Below are 9,525 nucleotides of genomic sequence, written 5' to 3'. Positions count from 1 at the left end.
CAGGATCACAACAATTTGTCTTGCTGTGTTCTGCATGGGAACCGCACTGCAGCCCCCAGACAGTGCCTATCTATGCTATCACAATATGACACTCAGCTGTAGAAGAGGAGCTGCAATAAAGACCCTCCAGCCCATTCTAAACACCTTTCTCCCTACGCTGAAAGCCTACTATTAAAAAAAACAGCTGCTTTATCTTTTATAAAATATAATAAATGAGTGAAAATGGTAGACTCGGTAATATGACAAAAAGAAAGAGGATTGCAAAGGCAATACCTTCTGTATCCTACGCATCTATAGAAGTATCTAGAACCACTGGATCTGTTAAGCTCATCTTCTCCTCTGAGACACATATGATAAAAAGGAAAGAGAACTCCTCCTTATTTCAGAACTACATTGCTTTAAACTAGCAAAACTTTAAGGCTGGTCTTTCTTCCACGGAGCAATTATTGCTTCATCTTAAGAGAGACAGAGGAAGCTGATATCTAACAGAAGGGATATTTCAAGGCATCCTTTGCTTTAAGCTATCTATAAGAAATATGAAGCTTAAATAAAGGAGTGATAGGTCTTTTAGAAATCCTGGCACAAAAAAGGACAGACAGTCAGAGATATAGACGATTATAGGTGCCCATTTCAGAAAGTATCCACCTAATGTCACTGCCCAGCATTTGGGGAGAATGGATCTCATATATAAGAATGACATATGTAATAAAAATTGAAAACATTCTCAAGGAGAGAAAATCCATAGACAGAGGAGCATTTCACCAGGGTGTGTGTGGGGGGGGGGGGGGGAATGTTTCATTTTATCTGCTGTTTTTTGGTTTTTTTTTTCCAGAAACCATCACGTCTGCAGCTAGTGGGTTGAGTGCATGCACAAATTAAATTTACAGATTTCATAAAGCAATTCATTCTGCTTGAATGTAATAGCAGTAATTTTTCATGTAAGTCAGCAAAATACAATCCATAAAGGAAAAGTACTTCCCTTACTTCAAACTCTATTGTTCTTATTCAATCCAAACGTGAACTGGAGCTAAATAATTTACTGTGTAAATTTCATTTTTAATTTTATGCTATTCCAAAGAAAGGAGTGAGAGAAAGAGAGAGAGAGAGAGAGAGAGACGCTTCAAAGCTTTGAATCCTTGTATCCTAATGTCTCAACAGTAAAATAATCTAAGGAGCGCTCCTCAGCAGAAATGATTGCTGGGATCCATAATAGGATTGCTATAACTCAATAGTGTTTTATAAATTTTTGATTCACTCTGAGTTTTTGACAGCTGGCCAACTTCCAGTTTTTATCTGATCATCTTTGCATTAATAATACATTACAATAAGTTTCTCTGAAAAGTGGCCACTTTTTTCTTACTGAACACTTTACTTTTGCCAGCATAATATTGACTTGGGTTTATAATCAATTCCTGTTCAGTTTGATCATGCTTAGCATGAAACTAAAATATTTGCTGCTAGACAGCTGCCAATACAAATGTCATCATTGTTCTAGTCTAACGAATTCCGTCGGTTGCTAAATGATCCACCCTGCAGGTTGCAAATACGTAATGGGCTGGAGCTCAAAGCTTCAAAGGCATCAGGATGTGAGTAATTGTACTTACATGAGACTCCCATTCCACTGCCACAGAAATGCTTCCTCCCAGCAAGACTGCCCATTTCCATACAGCAGTCTTCTGAGAAACCTGTGGCTTGCTCACCGACTAGAAAGACTGTACCTTTCTATCTAGGCAAAAACATGAAAGAAAATATCTTAAAAATTCTTTAGTTGCCTTACCCAACCTTCTCTGGCACATATGAAAATTAATTTGGAAGAGGAAAAAGCCCCATTAGAAAAGGTCATATTTCTCACAGAAAAGGAATTTTCAGCAAGATGAAAGTCACGTATTTTTATCTGGCTATATAATCATAATATTTACGCAGATTAATTATGCTTGATTGCTATCAGGAAACAAAACAGTTCAAGAAATACAATTGTGTAACTAACTCGGTTAACTTGCTTCCTAGCTGCTTAATACACATTATGCCATCTGACATGGCAGCATGATGTCCAAAAAGCTCTGCCATACCTGGCCTGTGTACTCTGGAATTTTCTCACCAGGGAGGACTGTAGCTCTCTTTTTGCCTGTAAAGCTTATGGAACAGCTCTCTGACAAGTCCAAAATCATAGAAAAGACATCGAATCATAGAATCATAGACTGCCGTAGGTTGGAAGGGACCTTAAGGATCACTGAGTTTTAACCCCCCCGTCATGGGCAGGATTGCCAACCAGTAGGTCTAAGCTCTGTGAATGTGATTACTTTGCCTATCAGGAAAAGATGAGCATGCACAGTTCTAGAAATCCCATGATGGTAACAAACAATTTGTGCTTTGTGGAAGAGGACCATCATGTGAGAATCTACCTGGGAGAAATATTGGAGTCTGGCCTAAATGAAGCTGCATGGTGGTCCATCTGTTTGAGAGGCAAAACAGGCCCGCAGAAGTGGCAGAGTCACAGAGCAAATGCCAGACACCCTCCCTGGTCCTCACAGCACTGCCTTTGCTGCCACAGACCGTGCTTTGACAGAGTTAAATGCTCTGAGGGTCTGGCACTTTGCATGTGCCTGCAACTGATAATGTGTGCTGTTCAGCTCGTGCCCAACTAAGATCTCCAGAGAAAGTGAGAAAAAGGAAAACAGTCGTATGTATTTACCACAAAGCAATGGATTTTTCATGTTAAAGGATGCCTTAGAATTTCATAAAATCACTTCTGCTGTCCAGCCTAGTTTTATAATTAATCATTACCTTCCAGGTGTCCCCTTTATAAAATGATAACATGGAAATATGAGTTTATATCTAAATGCAATTACATATAATATTTATTGCTTAATATAGTAAATTTCTTCTTTTTCCCAGGCAACAGGTAATTGGTCTGAGAAACACAATATACGTGAACCACCCGACAATGCTATAAAGCACTGCATATATTTACAGTGTCCCCATAGCAATGACACTGCAAATTCTAACATAGCAAGATGGCCCTTATGAAAATTATCTCCTTAGATCTGATCATTAGAGATATATTTTCAGAAATATGTTGCATCTTCCCTGAAATTTAAGCCTCTTGAAGAAAAGCAATCAGAATCCTGTCTCTGAAAACTGGATGGCTTATCTATGGAAGTCCTGTGGCACATGACAGAACTATGCCCCAAGTCTCAGCCTTAGTGATCTCAAAGAATAAACTCCTTTTATACAGTTTCATCTCACTTGGGGCAAACAAGGAAGATGAGAATAAGAGTTTNTGCTGCAGCTGCTATCTCCTTCTTGGAAGAGGCTGTCAAACAGCTTGAAAGGAAAGGAAGACACAAAGAGCTGAGTGCAGAGGGAACCCATCAGATCAACATGCTAGAAAGCAACATTTAATTGGAATTAAAATTGAAAAGAACTGGGCACTGACCTTCTACTTTTGTGATGAATCAGTATGCCTATGATGAATCAATTAATGGTTAAACAACAGAAATAGAATTCAAATGAAACAAATAAGCCTTAACATAGACATCAGTGAAATTTTTGTTCTGGGATGCTGCAAAACCAGAGCTCATTATTTTTAATGCATGCTTTCCATTTCCTCGAGGTGGGCTTCCTAGTCCTCAGGTTGGGTAAAGGTGGCAGATGGATGGGTCTGCAGAGATTGCTGAATACATGTGAATGACACATGGGACTGATTTAAAAATTACCTTTTGTCTCACCAAACAAGAGAAAGATGACAGTTTCAGATTCACTCACATCACTGTTCTTCTGCAAATCCACAACAGCAACTCCATCACTGATAAAGTATATAAACCTCCCCATTCCAACACAGGCAAGCATAACTTATGTGGCAGCGAAGGAAGTCTGGAAGCAAGAAAGAAATGCAACCCTCGTTTCCTTTCTGACAGCATAATTTGTTTCTTTCAGATTTGAAAGAGAAAATGGACAGGAAAGAAAAAATTAAAATTCTTTCTCACAGTCCTGCACATACAAAATGAGAAAGATGATCCCTATGCCACCAAGCACACGGAAAATGATTTTCTAATACAAAAACAAAACAAAACTAAAATGCATTTCAACCATGGCTTTCCAAACTCTCATTTGTTTATACTTTTTTTCCAATGGGAAGGGTGATGTGGTTTTGTTTGTACTTTCCATTGAAGCATCAAAAGATGCAGTTAATTGGTGTCCTCTTGCCTGTGAACTGTCATTATGACTTGAAATAGAAAGCTGATACTATGCAGTGTCTTGCTCAGAGGTAGTTAATTTTCACCATGGAGAAGTAACCAGAAATCCCAATAGGTTGCAAAAATACATCAGATGTAAACTGGAAATATATGAGCAGGAATCGTCAAAAAGTACATCTCTGGTAATCACATTTTCACTTTGCCAAAGAAGAAGGAAGTTTTGAGTTCTGTGCATGTGTTTTTTTCCCCTACAGAAACAATCATTCTTCCATTAATGTACAGCTGTCATGACTTGTGATTTCCTACCACAATGGATGTTTGAGGTTCTGTCCAAGCATCTTGACACCTAATTTTCTCTGACAACAATCATTCCTGTCACAAATGCCAGTGGAGAATGTTACAATAGAAGAAAGTGAAATTCACTGCTTTCATAACCACATCACATTGTTACAGTGATTGAAGGTCAAGCATCAGGAATACACAGGGTTTTGTGTGGTTGTGGCAACAATGCAGTGAGTGGCTGATGCCCAGGAAATCACCTTTTATTGTTTCCTTTTGTGTTACACACATCCTTGTGTTTTACTGTAGACTAACTTGACCTGTTGTGTGATGTGCGCCATCTGAAAATCGATATCATGGTCTTTGTTCCTTTCTTTGTACCATTGGTCAAACAAAAGAAAGGCATCTTTCCTTTTTTTTCTTTTTTTTTCTTTTTCTTTCTTTTCTTTCTTTCTTTCTTTTTTTTTTTTTTTTTTTTCCTTGTGAGATCATCTGAGCTGACCCAGTGGGTATTAAAATCTCAAAAGAAGGTTGCTTCCATTCAGAGGAAATGCATTCAAAACATGCTGAGATTCTCATCTATTAACTGTGAAGCTGACTCATGCAGCTGGGGAGGGGACCCAAACCCAGATACTTACCAGAAGAATATCACAAGTTCTCATCTTTGGCCTGAGGCAACATGGGCATTTCATTACATCAGTGCATCTCCTGGTTTTTTGTTTATAATGACACTGCCATATCTCAGGATGATCCCTGCTTGGCCGTAAATCACACCTCACCCAGCTTCTGACTCAGACAGCAGCCCCTGAGCGCTTGAGAGCGACAGACAGAAACCAAAGTGTTTTTCAGCCATAGAAATGAGTATTTTTAGTTGCAGATATTGGACAGAGGCTCGGTTTGTTTTCCAATCGAGTCAAACCAGTTTGTTGTTTACTAGTGCCAACCCATATGCACGTAGGTCCTTGGTTTTCCATGTTCAGGGTGTCTGGGGAAGACAGTAGCTGTTAAATGCACACTTTACACTTTTGGTCACAGGTGCTGGGAATCAGATGATTCTCTACAGAGTTGCAGAGGCCATATCCTTTTCTCCTTCATATTTCTTGCTCATCTTCTTTGTTCTCATTGTTTCCTGACACTGGCACAAGCATTTCCTCTTTAAGTGATGCTTTAACATGGATATTCCCCTATGTCTGTCATTCTTCCTTGGACTAACATTTGCATGGCAGATGGTGCAAATGGCCCAGCAAATATTTACTGGATCAGTGTTAGAAAATAAAAGAAAAGCAAAACAAAACAAAACAAAAACACCCCAGCTGCCAGGCTGATGACTTTTTGGCACCATATCGTGTGGCACCAGTCACCAGGATGGGCAAAACACCACGGGAAGATAATTGATGTTGAACTTGCTGGATTTTTAATATTGATTTTTGAATCCTGTTGCTTTCAGCACCCCCAAAGGGGAGGTACAAGGACAGGAACCTTTCTCCTTCCTTCACAGAGTCTGCCTTTGTCTCATTGCTTCAGTGTAAAAGTAGTATTATCAAAGATTAATAGATTCCCCTTTTAAATAAAAAACAGCCATAGCTGTTACTAGAGTCATATTAATTACTGAAAACAGACTGAGCTCTTTGCAAGTGGAGCTGGTGAAATTCTCATGGAAAATTCTGGGATAAATATACTAATAATTTAAACAGTGATAGAAATACAGGGAGAAGATCAATGTTCAGAGTAACCTATTGGATGCTGCTCAGGCTTTTGGAGGCATACACTGGGCATACCAGAGAAAGAGCAGTGAAGCGCCTACACAGTGAAATTGCTGTATTTCGCCTTTTAATTGCAAGGTCCTTGACAACCCTGATTCCTCTATTTTGGCCTTTTCTTGGTAGCTGAGCTCATTGGGAGAACATCTCTGATAATGAAGGATGAGAAAGTGTCATGAATTCCAATGAAGAAAAAGCCATTTCTCCTACTACCTTAACACTTTGTGTGGATGCAAAATAACTGCAAATTACGTTATAAAATATATTATATATCCAAACCGAGGTTATTTTCTGATGAGTTCACATATCCCATAATTTAACAACAACAACAACAAAAAAGTATTCTGTTAATATTCAAATGAAAAAAAGAGACGAAAATGGAAAAAAGAAAAGCCAAAAGTATCTTTCTTCTCCCATTAGTCCTTCAGGAAAGACTCATTTTCTCTTTAAGTCTAAACACTGGAAAAAGAAGAGAATGTATACACAGCAAATATCAGGCAAGAGAAGAAAGAAAATTCACTCTCCTGTAATTGTATTTTGCCCATTTATCTTGCACTGTAAACTGAACTAGATGAGAATGTTTTGTGAACCAGAAAAGAGAAAAACAACACAGTACTGATTAATCTAGTTCACCCAATGTTCTCTCCTTGATCTTGTGGCATTTCAGAAGGCAGTGTTCATTGGTTGCCAAGTTTAAACAAATATCATTTTATCCTTGGAGTCAAAAAGGAGTCGAGAGTTCCTCCATAGGAAAACTGAAGTAACTTCAAAATTTTTGCACGATGTCCATGGAAGACAAGACTTTTATTGAGTCCTCTCTCCAGGAATGCTTTTATCACTTTCAAATGAATCTTGATTTGCCAGTATTATGCACCCTATCCACAAAACTGGGAACATTTGAATTCACATCTGAGATATTCAAAATTTCAACACAAGACATGGGCACCCATAAACAGTGAAAAGCTTTAGCTACAGATGCTATTCCAGAGCAAAACTTTGTACTCCAGTCCCAATAAGTAGATTCATACCATTCATAAAGAGCATGTTATTGGCATATGGAGAGCAAAATTTGCAAAAGCATTAGTGAGAATCATTTATTTAACAATACAGACTCACAGACTGGGACCACAAATCTGAAGAAGATGGAGTGGGATATTAAAAATGTTTGAAGGTCTTGACCAGTAAAAATTAATTAAAAATAAATAGTAAAAAAGAAAAACAAAAACAAAGAACATTTGACTCTGAACCTCAAACCCAACTAACTGCTAATTAAAAATGTCACTTTGTGCTTGGTTTTCAGGCATTCTCATCTCTGAAACCACTAATTCTTGAGGTAATCTCAATTTAGCTGAATTTTCTGCTGATCTTCAGCAAACAGAAACAGTTAAAGAAACATATAGTAACTTACCCAACTGGTCTGTACTGATTTCTAAAAAAAATCATCAGAGTTCAAGTAATTTGTCAATGTTTTAATCTTCCTCTAGCAGCACACCAAAAAGAGTCTTTCTGCCATCATTTCTTCCATTTCCTCTCAGTGATTCCTAAGCAGAGGCTAATCTCTGTGAAGCACCTGCAAGCTGCCATCTTCTTAAGCCAAGAAATCCACCAAAGGATATTGGATATTGAATTTCACTGGCCCATGATAAAGTATCACCAGCTTTTTATTTTAACTCATTGCTTTTATGTGGTAAACAGCAGAGGTTAAGGGAGAAAAGAGAAGATTCTATTTTTTGGCCAGTTTTGCTTTTTTTTTTTTAGACAAAGGTGGTTTAAAACTAAGTGTCATTAGAAACAGACATGCTACCGAAGGTGTTAGAGCTTAATATGCCAGCAAAGAGTACAATATCAAAAATAAATATAATTTAAAAGTGGTTTTAGATTTTGTATGCAAATCTGTTCGTTTCACCATTGAGGAAGCAGCCATAAAGTCATCGGCCAGTTCCTCAGCTGGAGGGACTTGGCAAAGTTGTGCTGAAACCCATGGCCCTATTGCTGGGGAAAGATTCAGTCTTATTTCATTACATATGTTCTGTCCCTCTGGACACAGGACTTTCCCTATGCATCCCTACACATGGAAGTCTGATTCCTACGTATGTATCACACACACACGCTGTGTGCACAGATACAAATACTACAGGAAAGGCTGCTCACAGTTTCTGTAGCTGAAAGTGTCTTGTAGAGAGAGCACTGTGCTTTCACAAAGCTTATTGCTCTGTTAGAAGACTGCAGTTTTCTGTGTGGAATTGCCACCTCAGATTGCAGGTTTTTTGAAATTTTCAGCCGCAACATTCAGCAAATAAGATGTGGGGAGAAAATTGTTTTGCCCATCTTGAGAAAAGGGTCTCTCTTGAAAGGCTGGAGGAGAAAGCAGTTCAAATATATGCAAGCACTGAGGATAAGCTGTAATGTTCAGGTCCCTACCTATAAGAGGGGTTCAGCTGACCCTACTCTTCCCATGGCATTGTAAAGATTCATTAAAGATTGCAGTGTGTTTAGATAGAGTGAGAAGAACTATAGAACATAGTTGAGTGGCAAATGAATAATTCTGTCTTTAGAGCTGTGCCTGAGCAGTGTGCAGTAAATAAGGCCTGGGGCCAAATGCCAAGCAATGAGGATAAAAGAACATATTGAATAGCTGCTCATTAAGCGAGCACCATCCATCCTGTGCCCTGCTGAAGCAGGTGTCCTGGGGAAAAGTAATAGTATGCAACCTTGTAATTAAAACTGTATCATAATGCATATTCACCAGGAGGCAAAATTAAGGATGCCCTGAAAAATTCATTCTGACATTGCTTAACTTTTGGATACTGGACTTTGCAACTTCTATGTTCTTCTGCCTTATACATATAATTTCTTATTTTTACTGTTTTCTGTATTTTGGGAGGTAGAGACTTATGATATCGGATAGCAGGAGAATTTCTTCGAGCCAACAGACTGAAGCAAAAGTAGCTGCATCTGTCTGAACAGCACGGAACAGTGCTAAAAGGAGGAGCTTTAACTTTAACTGTAAGCAATATAAAGAAATCTAAAGACCAGGAATCATTAGTCTATGACCTATACATAATAGATACTGAGGCTCATCAAGGTTAGATCTTGTTACATACCTTGATATACCTGGTTGGCAATTTGGTTAAATTTCATAACAAACTTCTGTTAGCAGATTTTCTACCAAATAAACTGTAAATTCTTTGACTTTCTCCTCCTTATTCGATACTTTTCTTTATATTGTGTATTGTTTTTTTTTTCCTAAATCATTTTCATACTTATCCCAAAAATATATTAAAGAAATA

Source organism: Coturnix japonica, chromosome 1 (assembly GCF_001577835.2).
Source record: "Coturnix japonica isolate 7356 chromosome 1, Coturnix japonica 2.1, whole genome shotgun sequence".
NCBI lineage: Eukaryota > Metazoa > Chordata > Aves > Galliformes > Phasianidae > Coturnix > Coturnix japonica.
The sequence above is the reverse complement of the archived record's forward strand: the minus strand, read 5'-3'. Positions refer to the sequence as shown.